This window comes from Peromyscus maniculatus, chromosome 1, assembly GCF_049852395.1.
Source record: "Peromyscus maniculatus bairdii isolate BWxNUB_F1_BW_parent chromosome 1, HU_Pman_BW_mat_3.1, whole genome shotgun sequence".
In the NCBI taxonomy this organism is placed as follows: Eukaryota; Metazoa; Chordata; class Mammalia; order Rodentia; family Cricetidae; genus Peromyscus; species Peromyscus maniculatus.
This window is the reverse complement of record NC_134852.1, coordinates 15,744,951-15,758,368: the sequence shown is the minus strand read 5'-3', so window position 1 is coordinate 15,758,368 and position 13,418 is coordinate 15,744,951. Positions and strand designations below refer to the sequence as shown.

At 40.8% G+C, this 13,418-nt stretch overlaps 1 pseudogene; it reads right to left on the bottom strand.

The window, feature by feature from the left end:
- Nucleotides 1–271: 271 nt before the first annotated feature.
- On the bottom strand, nt 272–4,259 carry LOC143273813 (pre-mRNA cleavage complex 2 protein Pcf11 pseudogene; annotated as a pseudogene).
- Between the last annotated feature and the right edge of the window lie 9,159 nt (nt 4,260–13,418).

The following is a 13,418-nucleotide window of genomic DNA, read 5'->3' as shown; positions in this document are numbered from 1 at the left end:
AGTGAAAATCATACAGTTTTACACAGACAATTTCATTTGGTTAAATTTGCACTCATCTAGAGAACTTTCACACAACAAGCAGCTGAAACTGTGCAGGCAGTAGGAAATGCAAATACTAAAACCTATTTATAAACCAAATGATAGCTGAAGGCCCTGCCTCAGCTAGACAATTTATAGAGATAGATGTCTACAAATACATAAAAAATTCTTGAAATTCTAGATCCAACAGCAGCTTTTGTTACAAATACAAAACCATACTTTGAAATTTTTTTTAAACCAAGTCAACTGTATCATTTTCTGTTTGAATGTCAGTGGGTGTTGCTACACTTTCTTCTGCACAGGCTGGTGGGGCATCTGTTTGCTCTTCCTTAACTTGGGGACTTTCACAGGGTTCTTGCAATTCGTTTTTGACAATGTTCAACATAATGTTCCAAGGGTTTTCAACTGGCGTCTTGATGGCAGATGGTGTACAAGCAAAAGAAGATGTGTTTTGGTCACCTGCATAACACGATGGATGGTAAATCTTTCTGTCTACTCCAATAGCATATTTTAAGTGCCATTCTTCCTCCTCTCCATCCCAGTACTGTTCAAATTGTTCTTGACAGACTTCACAACTCTCAAGTGCTCCAGCTGGTCCAGCAGGGACACTGTGGAACTCCTTTTCTTTAGCAGCCTCCTGAGTTTTGAGGACAATCTCTTGATGAACCTGTTCAAAAAACTGGCTTTTTCAACGTTCTTCCAGATCATCTATTTCTTCAAATTCTATCCAGTCTGTTAAACTGTATTACCAATGCCTATGAGTGATTTTTCTGCTAACATCTTTCTCAGTTCTATTTTGCCGATAATGCCAGTCCAAGTGATCTGCCTAAACATCTCTCTGGGATGTCGGAAACCTCATTCCACAAGAATAACACTGAACCCCAGTGTACAGCCGGTGTATGACACTGTCATAACGTTGTTTCAATTCTTCAGTTTTAAAATTAGTGAGATCTGGAATATCTTGATCTTCATTCTGATCCTTCCCCTCTTCAGGGGGAGGCTGGGTATCAGCCTCATTTACCTGTGTTCTAGCTGAATCAGGCTGTGACAATTTGAGAATTCCTGCTTTTACCAGTTTTGTAAACAATTCATTTACATCCACCTCACTGAGATGATGATCAGGATATGCCTTAGGAAGACCTCCTGAAGGATTTTGAATAAAAGTTCCAGCATTCTGTGCATGAACTGGTAACAATTGTTGTCCTTGGCCAAAAGCTACCGGCTGAGGAATACCTATCAGAACCTGTTGAGATGTCTGAATATCTCCTCCAGGCATTGGACTAGGTAAATTGCCCAAGTTTCCCAACTGAGAACTCTGAAGATTCCTTTCATCAAAATAGTGTCCTGAAGCTCTGTTAAAAGCATTTGGGAAATTCGGGTTTCTAGAGCCATGAGGTCCATTAAAATTTGGTCCTTGATGTGTATCAAATATTTGTGCATGTCTTTGCAACTGTAGTCCTTGAGATGGCACATTTAAAGCTTTGCCAAGTAGGTCATTATATGGGCCAGGCTGATTGAAATATTCAAGCCTTTGTGAATGATGATTGTCTTGTTGGGTACCTCGCAGAGCAATAAAAATGTCAGATCTTGATGCTTGCTCTTGTTGTGGCCCATGAAATCTTTGAGGTACACTATCAAATCTCAGATGAACCTGCTGTCCAGTGGCCCAGCAAATCTCTGTGGACCTGGCTGAACAGTTCTTTCAAATCTGGGACCTGGCTGGCCATGTGTTCCATCAAATCTTGGCAAAAGTGACGGCTGACCTGGCTGTCCATCAAATCTTAAAGAGTTACAACCTTCCAATCTTGAACCACCTTGACCCAGAGGTGATTCAATTCTCAGGCCACCTCCTGGTACAGGACCCTCAAACCTCATTCCACCTCCCTGTTTTACTAAAGGTCCTTCAAACCTGATCCCAAGCCCTGGTCGACCATGTGGTCCCTCAGACATATCATTCCCACTAAGTTGATTATGTCCTTCCAATCTCAGACCAGCTACAGACTGACATTGGGGACCCTCAAACTTCATTCCATCTCCTTGCTGTAGCAAAGGGCCCTCAAATCTGATAGCACCACCTGGCTCACCATGAGGACCATCAAACCTAATTGCTTCCCCTGATGGACCATGACCCCCCTCAAATCTAAGTCTACCTACAGGCTGACATCGTGGATTATCAAATCTAAGACTACCCACAGGCTTTCCATGAGGGCCTTCAGACCTCAGATCACCCAAAGGCTTACCCCCAAATCCTTCAAATCCCGAACCACCTGTGGATCCCTTAAAACTGACACTAGGTAAACTTTCAAATCGAAAACTTCCGCCGCCACTGCTGCCTCCTCCACCTCCTAGAACAATTGTCTTTTCAAACCACAGAGGTGTTGCTACTGGTCCTCGAGAAACTTCAAATCTCAAAGGGCACCCACCTCCTAACTGACCATGTGGTGCTTCTAATCTCATAGGGCCTCCTCCCCCCATTTGTCCTGGTGACACATCAAACCGAACAGAACCCGGTGTAGGAGGTCCATCAATTCTAGGGCTTAATTTGTTAGGTCCTTCAAAAATCATCTTGGCTGGGCCATCTCTCCTCACAGATGGCCTACCAGGCCCATCAAATAATGGTCCCTCTTCAACTAAAGCTGTAAGCCACTGATTTGTATTAAGGGCAGCAAATCTTGATGCTGAGCCATCTACAAATGCTTTGTCTGAATCTTCATATCTAGGTCGCTTAAGTGGAAAATGATCATTGAATGGAGATCTCTGCTCCTCTCCTCCACCTTGTTGATACTGAAAGAGCTGTTGAATTTTATGCACAACAACAAGGAACTCATCATGTGAAATTTCCCCAGAAGCTAAACGTTCACTTGTCCTTTGAAGGAATTCTCTCTTTTTTTTGCCAGACTTATCTCTTTAGGAATCTGAAGATTGGCATCTACCCTTGCTCCATGGGGCTGCTTTGGGCTTCCAGGTGACAAGATTCCTTTAGTGCTTGACCAGCTCTCCTTATGCCTTAGATGAGGTGCTTTACTCTGGTCATCACACTGTTGGAAGCTTTGACTCTCTTCCCAGCCAGATTTCCATCTTTCTGCAGACTTAGAGCTTTACCAATTCTCTATATTCTCTTTTGGCTCAGCATCTGACTTCATAGAATGTTTACTTGCAGTTTCTTGAGGCCGATTTTCATGCATGTTTTTCAGCAGTCTGGGAACTTGAACATCCTGCTTAGTACTTCTCTTAACGTTTCTTTCTTCCCTCGAAGATGCTGAGAACTCTTCCATATGTGACTGTGTAAGTTCTGACTGTTGCGTCTTTCCAGCTTTGGAGGCCAAAGTTGAAAACATACTTCTTTGCCTTCCTTTGGGTGACCAAGACTTAGGTGACCTCGATCTTGATCTCTTTTGAGTGCTTAATCTCCCTGGTTTTGTCCCCTGTTTTTCTAATTCTTCTATAACCATGTCCTGTTTTTGTACAATGCCATTTATGATTTGACTTCTACTTCCAATCAGCCTGTGTTCAGATGATTTCATTTGCTCATCTTTTTCCTTCTGAAGCTCCAGGTTTTTCTGCTGAAGTTCTAACAACTGTTTTTGTTTTTCAAGTATCTCTTGCCTTATTAGCTGTACTTGAGTAAGATTCTTTTGTATGTCAGGTACATTTGGAGGGGTGGAAATACTGGGGGAGCTGACCACTGTACCAGGTGCTGAAGGCTCCTCAGGTGATTTATTTAAAAATTTGGGATTCACGTGGATACTACATGTCTTCACATTAGGCGGCAGAGGTTTAATAGGCCAAGTAGGATCTATTGAATTGACTCTGACATCCAAGGCATAAAGTTTCTTCATGGGGAATATTTTATCCCATGTGGAACGTAATTTAAATAATCTTTTTCTTGTATTTCCATCCACCTTTTCAAACACACAAGTAAATGTTGCAACTAGATTTTTAGTAAAGGCAGTGATATACTCTTTTCCAACGTTTTTCACAATAGAATCCATAATGTACATAAGAGGAAGTTTCTCTGAGGAAGGAGCCTTGGCCGTTTGGGCCTCAATGACAGAGACGATTTCCTTGGCGAAGGGCAGGTTCTCCTCAGCTACAATGGTCAGCATATTGATGTGCGGTTTGCTATTGAAAGTCAGGTCTTCCAGTGAAGACTGATAATCATGACAGATGTCTTCTAGTGTCCCAGCAGCCCCAGCCTTGGCCAGCATCTGCTCTGACATTGTGCCCAGGCAGCACTCCAAGGTCTGCTACCAACTAAGGTAAAGTTGCTGGACACCCCCACCCTTCTGAAGCCTGGGCCTTGCTCCCTGGTTCTCCTTAGGCTGGGGCTTCACTGCATGCAGATGTTGGAGGAAGGACCGGGGACCACCCAGTTGGAACCTCGGGGAAGAAAACTCACAGCCTCACCGGGAATCTCTGTCCACTTCCAGTTCTCTAGGAGTATCTGGATTCTGTTAAAGTTTCCTTTGCGGTATAAACTGGAGACCGGGTGTCTGCAGGAGTATCTGGATCCTGTTTCACTTTTCTGCCCTGTATCTGTTCAAGGTGTCATGACACATTCCTGAGATTCTTCCTGGAACTGAGCACAGCAGGTGGTCTAAGAAGGTGATCCTTTCCCTAAGATGAAACATGTAAGGTCAAGTCTGAGATGGTGGCCCTTACCCTAAGATGGATCCTGTGAAGTTAAGTCTAGACCTTTACACAGACATACATGCATGCAAAACAGCAGTTGCACAGTAAATAACAATAAATACATTTTAAAAAATTGGTGGGAGGTCATATCACACACCTTTGATTTGGGAGGCAAAGGAAGGTGAATCTCTGAGTTTGAGGCCAGCCAGCTCTATGGCGTGACTTCCAGAACAACCAGGGCTACCCAGAGAAACACTGTCTCAAAGAAACCAAACCAAACAAACACTGAACCATGAAGAGCATCACTATAACCTTGGAGAAGAGAACGGTGCACACCCTGCTTCTAAATGTTTGAGATTCTGTCCTAATATGTTGTTGTTTGTTTTTTGTTTGCTGAGTTTTAATTGAGCTGTGAGTCTTTGTTATGGACAGAATTTAGGATTCCTCTATCAAGTATGTAAAGCTATTAAGCAATTGTGAGAAAAGATCCGTATTCTTCTTTTGCTTTTTAGATGTGCTAATTAACTTACACTCCGATGCCTTTTTCAACAGCCACTCAAAAATCTCAATTGCATGTAATTAAGAAATTCTAAGCAGTCTTATTAAAATAAGAAACACAAGAGCCAAATAAAGAGGTAAAAGCCTAGAGATAAGAGCAGTAGCCAAGAGCCAAGACCACATATTCTTACCACTTGCTGGCGTCTTTCCCCTGAGACACAGAGACCTTCTTCCTGTGCCCTCTCTTTTTATAGCCTTTCTGGTCTGCCTTCTGATTGGTTCTAAACCCAACCACATGACCTCCTCATCACTGCCTGTCTTTATAAACCACCAGGTCTCTATGGTTGATACTGGGATTAAAGGTGTGTGTCACCATGCTGCCTGTGTCCTTGAACCCACAGAGACTTTGCCTGCCAAGTGATCAGATTAAGGGTGTGTGCTACCACTCCCAGACTTCTGCTTAATGGCTTGCTCTTAGTTCTGATTCCCACACAACTTTATTTATTAACATACAAATAAAAGTCACATTTCAGCACAAATAAATTATCACCATATTTCTCCTTTCTAGTCTAATAAAAATAAAAAGAAAAACGTTATAACTAGTATAAAAAAGACTATATACAATAAGTACAATAACTATATACAATATGTACAAACAATAAATACTTAAACAATTTCTAGTCCATTTGCATCTGACAAACTCAGAGAAAATATTCCATTATCTATCCTATTTTGGCAAGTCCAAAATGTACCTGATTCACTTTCTATCCTAACTTATATTACTAACAGAACTATCTTATAATGTCTTTCAAATTTATACACTTACACCTCTTTAGTGAGTTTCTTTTCTGAAATTCTTAACAAGTAAAACTGTAATTATCTAACCTTTAAATATAACTATGACCGTATCTAGTTTTAACTCACTGTAACTATAACAATCTAATCTTCAATTTCCTCAGAGACCAAAGAAGGAAATAATATTACCTAAAAAACAGGAAGTACAAACAAGGGACTTTCAAAAAAAAATTGTGAGTTGACAGAAAGAGCCAGCTGCCTGGACAGTCACCTGAGGTTTCTTTGCAACATTGGGCCATCATCTTCAGCCTATATGCTTGGCATATCTGACAGACTTATTTGTGAAGTAGGATGTGCACAACGACTACAGTTTGACCTCACATTTGGTGAGAGTAGTCCATGTACCAGAAACATCAGAATTCCACTAGTGTCCTGTCATGATTCAGGGTTTTAAATTCAGAAAATTGTTGGTGTTTTTGGAAGTCAGCTGTCCATTCTCCTTGGCTTGTCGATGGCTTCATCTTGGCATCCGTTCTTCTCCGCATCCCATTTTTCTCCTCATCTCATTCATCATGGCTTCTGGGTGGCAACCATACCCAATGCTGTTTTGGTGACCAAGAACCAGAGATACATAGCCCAGAGTCCTAGAGTAAAACCCAATATTACTGTCATCAAAAAACTTTGGATGACTGTTCAGGCTGCCAGCTGTCTCTGTCTATGTCAAGACTTTTGAAGGTTGCTTGTGTCCTTCTCTCTTTCTCAGGTAATATTATATCCTTCTGAGGTCTTTGATGTAGGTGAAGACTAGATAGTTATAATGTCTTTAGTTATGATAAAATATAAGGTAAATATGAAACCTTAGACTCACAAATATAGGATAGATATCTTCTTTAATTTTGCCAAATAGAAAAAGACTAGATATTATGAATAGACTAGATATTGTAACTGTAATCCTTGCTTGATAATTGTTTTGTTATATGTAATTTTACTATGTTAAAGTTAAATCCTTCCTTTTTGAAAAAAAAGGAAAGGGGGAAGTGCTTGGATGATTGATTGATAAAGTGGTGATTGGTTAGTAACCAGGCAGGAAGTATAGGCAGGACAAGGAGAGAGGAGAATTCTGGGAGAGGAAGGATGAGTCAGGAGATGCTGCCAGCCACCACCATGAGAAACATGATGTAAGATACCAGTAAGCCACAAGCCACTGGCAAGGTCTATATTTATAGAAATGGGTTAATTTAAGATATAAGAACTAGGTATCAAGAAGCTTGCCACAGCCATACGTTTTAAAAGTAATATAAGTCTCTGTGTGCTGGAGTGGGTCCAAGTGGCTGTGGGACTGGTGGGTGAGAAAGATTTGTCCTGACCATGGGACAGGCAGGACAAGGAAAACTTCATATATATATATATATATATATATATATATATATATATATATATATATATATATATATATATCCAGTATGAAGCTGATTCTCCTGAATCAAGGCCTCTGGGATCTCAAACACTTGGACATCACTGTACAGAGGCCATGCTTGTTTTTGAAAATCAACGATGGAAATGGATTTCTTCACATTTATAAGTAACTCTCCCTTGACCTCTATATCCTGGATGTCTTTCAAGAGAATGAGTTGACTTAAGGGCTTGATAAGATCATCATAGGAAACTTTCTCCCATGGAATACTTTGTGTGAGCAAATTCTTTGCCAAGCTTGTAATCCCAAAGAGAGATTGTAAAATGGAATTCATGCAACAGGTATTTCCCATATAGAAGAAGCCTTCACATTTCAGTTGCTTTGCTTAAGTGTCAAGAGGAAACTTGACATTATTATTTGTTGGAGGTCTCCTGGCTAACCTTTGATCTACTTCTTTCATTAGAACCTGTTAGGGTTGGAAGAACAGTGTCACCTAAGTTAGTCCTCTTGCAAGAGTTGGTAGTGAATGAAAGTTCAAGTTACCAAATGTTCTGATTCTCTTGATCTCTTAAAGCCATTGGATTCTCTCCTTCACTTCTTTTATTCCTGGAGTTATAGGTCTGGGATTTCTTTTCTTGTTCAGGATTATTTTCTTTCACAATGTCATTATTTATTTCTATACTGGATGTTGATTTTCTCTTCTTCTTTCTGCTCTGTTTGTCTACCCTCACTGTCTCAACATGACTGCTGCTGGGCTGTGACCACAAAAGTGGCATCTTCATGGGGAGTGAAGTACCACTTTCTTGTGTAGTATTCTAGGACCCACAAAATGGCTCCCGGTGCTTCCTGAAAAACCATTATTGCTTTTAAGAACATTCTGATAACTCTTGGGTTCCTTGGATTATTGGGATACAGATGGATGAAAAAATCCAGGAATAACTTCAGCCTTTCATTATCTATGAGTAAGGAACTGTCATCTTTTAAAGTTAAATGCAGATTGTGAAGTTCCTTCTCATACCAACTAACCACTACACCTACCCATTACCACCCAGCTGAAAAATCCTTCTCCTTTCTTCCAACATGAATAATAATAATAGAGCACCATGTCTCAAAATAATTCAAACAAACTCTTCTCAGTAAGTAAACATGTTTATTTATGGAGATTACTAACAGAGTGCTTCCTAGCATGCTCAAGATCCTCCATTCAATCCCCAAAACTGTAAGAAAATAATATTGAAGCCAAAAATCTCCTTATAAAGTGTTCCTTGTGTTATTCATGTCCCTAACCCTCTATACATTTGCAGGAAACAATGTCTGTGACTCATTGCTTAGTGGTAAGTTTTGAAACTTCTGAGAACCAGTCTTTCAAACACTGGAATTTCATTAAAACATTAAACTGGATTCCATAAGGTGTACCCAGAGAACCTGATGGAGTCCTCTGCAGTCCTCTTCAGTCTCTTGAGTTCATATGAGCTTTGATCATGTTGAGTTAGAAGGCCCTGTTTTCTTGGTGTCCTCCATCCCCTCTGGGTCTTACACTGGTTCCTGGTATATTTGCTCCTTTCTAATCCAGGATGAAGCTTCTCTGATGTTGGCTGAGCAAAGCACTGATTTATGAGTATAGCAGAATGTCATTAGGAGTTAATCAGTACATTATTTCATTTCTTTATTTGTGGATAACAGTAATATTTGGTTTTACCCTAGGACTCTGGGCTATGTATCTCTTGCTCTTGGTCATCCAAGCAGCATTGAGTATGGTTTCCATTTTGTTTTATCCAGACAGGGTTTCTCTGTGTAGTCCTGGGTGTCCTGGAACATGTTTTATATACCAGTGTGGTCTTGAACTCAGATCATTATGAATCTACCTCTGAAGAGCCGAGATTAAAAGCAAGCACCACTACTACCCAATGATGTCATTCTCTTTTTAACAATTGAATAATACTTTATTTTGTAAATATACCACATTTCCTTTCTTTCTTTCTTCCTTCGTTCCTTCGTTCCTTCTTCCCTTCGTTCCTTCCTTCCTTCCTTCCTTCCTTCCTTCCTTCCTTCCTTCCTTCCTTCCTTCCTACCTTCCTTCCTTTCTTTCTTTCTTTCTTTTCATTTTATTGTTTTTTTGATATGGAGTTTTTTGTGTACCCCTACTGTCCTGGAACTAGCTCTGTAGACCAACTTGTGCTGGAAATCAGAGACCCACCTTTCTCTGCCTCCTGAATACTGGGATTAAAGTCATGTGCCACCACATCCCAGCAGTACGACATTTTCATTATTCAGTCTTCTGTTGAGGATCATCCAGGTCCGTTCCATTTTCTGGCTATTATGGATACAGCAGTGATGTGTATGTTAGAGCAAGTGTCTCTGTGGTAGGATGAAGTGTCCTTTGGGTATATGCCCAAGAGTGGTGCAGCTGATCTTGAGGTCCATCAATTTCAATTTACCTAAAAACCACTGCACTAGTTTCCATAGAGGCTGTACAAGTTTGCCCTCCCTCCACCAATAATGGAGTGTTCCCTCACATCCTCTCCAGCATGAGCTATCTTGTGCTATTTATTAATCATTTTTGGTCTTCGGAGATAGGCTTTCACTGTGTAACAGTTCTAGCTGTCCTGGAACTCACTTTGAGGACCAGGCTGGCCTGGAACTCATGGAGATCCACCTGCCTCTGTCTCTTGAATGCTGGGATTAAAGGCATGGGCCATCAGGTCAGGCATTGTTTTTTTTTTTTTTTTGTGGGTGTGTGTTTTTAGTCAGGGTTTCTTGGTAAAGTCTTGTCTGTCCTTGAACCCACTTTGTAGACCAGGCTGGCCTTGAACTCTGAGATCTGCCTCTCTCTGCCTCCCAAGTGCTGGGATTAAAGGTGAGCACCACCACATGTCTTATCTTCTGTTATTGACCATAGCATTACTAACAGGTATAAGGTATAAGAATCTCAGAGTTGTTTTGATTTGTATTTCCCTGATGGCTAAGAATATTTAATATTTAAGTGTTTCTCAGGCATTTGAGTTTCCTCTTTTGCAAATTCTGTGTTTAAATCTGTATCCCAGTGTTTATTTGGGTTGCTTTCTTGATATCCAGTTTTCTGGATTCTTTATTTATTTTGGGTATTAGCTCTGAATTAGATGTCTACTTGGTAAACATCTTTTCCTGATCTGTCTTATCCATGATTCTCTCTGTTTTTGTTTTGTTTTTTTTCTTCTAGATAGGTTTATCTGTGTAGCCTTGGCTGTCCTGGAGCTCTCATTGTAGACTAGGGTGGCAGGGAACTCAGAGATCCACATGCATCTGACTCCCGAGGTCTCCTCTGGAAGAATAGCAAGTGCTCTTCAACACTGAGCATCTCTCCAGCCTCCTCTGTTTTCTGTATCTTCTTTCTCACTCATCCTTTTTTTCTTTCCCCAATCCCTGTTCCTAAGAGATGATGATGTGAGATGTGGGCGTGGCTTTTTTAGGACCCTTTAATTTTTTTTTGATTTTTTTCTTTTATTTATTTTATTTTACAATACTATTCAGTTCTACATAACAGCCACAGATTCCCTTGTTCTCCCCCTTCCTGTCCCCCTTCCCTTCTCCCCAGCCCACCCCTCATTCCCACCACCTCCAGATCAAGGCCACCCCCGAGGACTGAGTTCGACCTAATAGACTCAGTCCAGGTAGGTCCAGTCCCCTCCTCCCAGATTGAGCCAAGTGACCCTGCATAAGCACCAGGCTTCAAACAGCCAACTCATGCAATGAGCCTAGGAACTGGTACCACTGCCTAGATGCCTCCCAAACAGATCAAGCCAATCAACTGTCTCACCTCTTCAGAAGGCCTGATCCAGCTGGGGGCCCCTCAGCCTTTGGTTCATAGTTCATGTGTTTCCATTCGTTTGTCTATTTGTCTCTGTGCTTTATCCAACCTTGGTTTCAACAATTCTCGCTCATATAAACCCTCCTCTTTCTCACTAATTAGACTCCCAGTGCTCTGCCTGGGGCCTAGCTATGGATGTCTGCCTCCAGATTCCTCAGTACTTGGATGGGGTTTCTGGCACAACTATTAGGGTATTTGGCCATCCCATCATCAGAGTAGGTCAGTCCCTGCTGTCTCTCGGCCATTGCCAGCAGTCTTTTGTGGGGGTATCTTTGTGGATTTCTGTGGACCTCTTTAGCACTTTGTTTCTTCCTTTTCTCATGTGGTCTTCATTTACCATGGTCTCTTATTCCTTTTTCTCCCTCTCTGTTCTTGATCCAGCTGGGATCTCACTCTCTCTTTCCCTCCACCCTCGCTGTTCATTGCTCCCACTCATGTCAAGGCTGTTCATGTAGATCTCATCCATTTCTCCATCATTGGGTGATCCCTGTGTCTTTCTTGGGGTCCTGTTTTCCAGGTAGCCTCACTGGTGATGTGAGTAGCAGTCCAGTCATCCTTGTTCCACATCTAGTATCTCCCTATGAGTGAGTACATACCATATTTGTCTTTCTGAGTCTGGATTACCTCACTCAGGATGATTTTTTTCTAGATCCATCCATTTGCCTGCAAACCTCATGATGTAATTGTTTTTCTCTGCTGAGTAGTATTCCATTGTGTATATGTGCCACAATTTATTTATCCATTCTTCAGTTGAAGGGCATCTAGGTTGTTTCCAGGTTTTGGCTATTACAGACAATGCTGATATAAACATAGCTGAGCAAGTGCTCTTGTGGTATGATTGAGCATTTCTTGGGTATATGCCCAAGAGTGGTATAGATGGATCTTGGGGGAGATTGATTCCCAATTTTCTAAGAAAGCGCCATATTGATTTCCAAAGTGGTTGTACAAGCTTGCATTCCTACCAGCAGTGGAGGAGAGTTCCCCGAGTTCCACATCCTCTCCAGCATAAAGTAGGACCCTTTAAATTAAGCTACAATTTGTGAGGGACTCTTTAGGTGACAGCCTGCAGCAAGATCGACACTTTAGTTAGAGGCATACAGCAGGATCGTGAGCAACAGCTGTGACATTCCTGAGTGGTCCTGGTTAAGTAAAGTGTTATTTTCTTTTTTGGGGTTACAGGGGGAGTGAGTGCTGAAAGATCAGAGAGACACAACAGGCCACAGCGAAACTCACCTTGCCAACTTTTCAGTCAATCCTATTTCCTCAAACTGGAAGACTCTGAGTCCTCATCCAGAATGAATCTCAGCTGAACTGCTGCTAAAAGCTTAAAAGCTTAACCAGGCTGTAGTTCCTGATCCTCACCCCTTAAATACCTGTTTCCTGCCATCAGTTCCTGGGATTAAAGGCATGTGTCACCATGCCTGCCTGTTTCCAGTGTGACTTTGAACTCACAGAGATCCAAACAGATCTCTGCCTCCTGAATGCTAGGATTAAAGGTGTGTGTGCCACCATTTTTTGGTCTCTATGTCTATCTAGCAGCTGTTCTGTTCTCTGACCCTAGATAAGTTTATTAAAGTGAACAATATACTGGGAACACAATATCACCACATTTCCCCCGCTCTTTTGTCTAAAATTAAAAAAGCTTATAACTAATACAAGAAAAACTATATCTAATAAGTATATACAATATATACAGTCTAGAATTACATTAACAATGTCTAGTCCATTAACATTTGACAAATTCAGACAAAAATTTTCATTACTTATCCTATTTAAGACAAGTAGTTCCTTTCTAAAAGTAAATTCAATAATCTCCCTTTTATCTTATATCTATATTTTTTTGAGTAGGTCCAAAAATCTACCTTTTATCTTTTTTTGTATTAAAGCATAGTTTTTAAAATTTATTTCTTATATGCATTCATTATATTCATTAATTATACTCATGATATTAATTACATTTTTGGTCTTCATTAATTATATTCTCAGGGCTCAAGACCTTAGCACAACATCCAGCAGTTTTCTCTGGTGAATGTCCCACATCTGAAACTTACACTTCATATTGTGGCTCTGTTTGTTGCTTAATGAGCTGTGGAATCTACTTGTGCCTGCCTCCCATTGCTGAGTCACAGGCATACATGGCAATGAAGAGTCCTTGAGAGTGGATCTGTACTAATATTATTTTTATATTTGAAA